The sequence below is a fragment of the Aplysia californica genome, unplaced genomic scaffold (genome assembly GCF_000002075.1).
Source record: "Aplysia californica isolate F4 #8 unplaced genomic scaffold, AplCal3.0 scaffold00027, whole genome shotgun sequence".
NCBI classification, from domain to species: Eukaryota; Metazoa; Mollusca; class Gastropoda; order Aplysiida; family Aplysiidae; genus Aplysia; species Aplysia californica.
Window position 1 is genome coordinate 569,519 of NW_004797297.1, and position 1,512 is coordinate 571,030.

A 1,512-nucleotide genomic window follows, 5' to 3' on the forward strand; every position below is an offset into this window, starting at 1 on the left:
AACACACACACACACACACACACACACACACACACACACACACACACACACACACACACACCTTAATACACACACATAGGTGCATGCTCAGTAGAGTGCAGAGGAATGTTGCACATTCCTATCCGATTCTGAATAGTGTGAGTGTGAAAGTCAAATTATAACACTGAAAACCTACATAAAATATTATTAAGTTGTAAAGTACAACTACAACACAACAAATGAATTACGGTGTTTATAGCAGTGCATGGTAGTCTTGGTAGTATAACAATGGGTAGTGGGTAGCGCTATTGTTTTTCGGAACCTCTTTTGTAGGAGGAAGAGAGCGACCTTCACGTTTGTTTGAGAGGCTTCCTTTGTCTACAATCTGATAATGGCGTCGAATGAAAGAGTCATCGTCTTGGGATGAACTGACTTTATGGCGGTCGCGTCTTTTTCTATTACGGTGTAATTAAGTCACCAATGTACATCATTTTATGTGGCCATTTTGCAGCATATTGCTGGTCGTGGGGTCTGGGCCGCGAAGTGCATGGGCTACTTAATTATTGGGAAAGGCGAAAAGATTCCAGTCCAAGTAATTTTCAAACATTGTAGGCCTACGTATTGACTCCCCTGGTCCTAAAACGTCTCCACTATTCAAATAAACAATATAACGAACTTAACTTCAAGCTGCGTGAATAAAGTAACAACAACATCAAAAATAACGGGAACAAAGTATGCGCCTAGTATTAGTAGGCAACCAAAAAGATTGCGAGTTTTTTTTTTTCCTTTTATGGTAAGTGTTTTACGGCCCTCGCAACTGCATAAGGTCATTGAGCGCGTGGGACACATTGGACTTTTTTTTAGTTGGAAGGAAATTTTGAATTTTTGCCCGGATGGCGGCCGAAGCCTACTGTTAGTGTTATTAATTTTAGATCACCAAGGCTAGGGATTTTTAACGAGCTCAACTTGCGCACGGGCCCTCCGATAGATATGTCGCCCTTGTCCGAGAAGGCTAGGTGTAAATCTTTCCTACCGATGATCTGGGCTCTGGCTGAAAGACAACAGTAAGAAGGAGCCAAGGAGCAGCAGTACGGTACTGCAGAAAGAGTCAGGAGCCCTGGGGAGGGGGCAAAGGAGGTGAGGGGATGGGGGGTGGGGGGCAGAAAGAGGAGACGAAAAGCAGACGACAGAACATTGCTAGAGAACAGGAAAGGAGGTGAAAGGAGACAATTTTTCGATCACTACCCGGATTCGAACCCGGGATCTTTGAATGAGAGGTCAACCAACACCTTAACCTCTTGGCCACGAGAGCCCCATTGCGTGGTTTGAAAAACGCGAATATTCTTAAAAATAATTAAATACCTTCTCAATGCTACCGACCTTCACCAATCTCCCGTAAGCTGCAAATCTTTGCCGCCCCTGACACCCCAAAGCTATTCCCCCGCTCCCTGGTCTGCTCAGGTGTGTGTTTGTGTATGTGTGTGTGAGTGTGTGTGTGTGTGTGTGTGTGTGTGTGTGTGTGTGTGTGTGTGT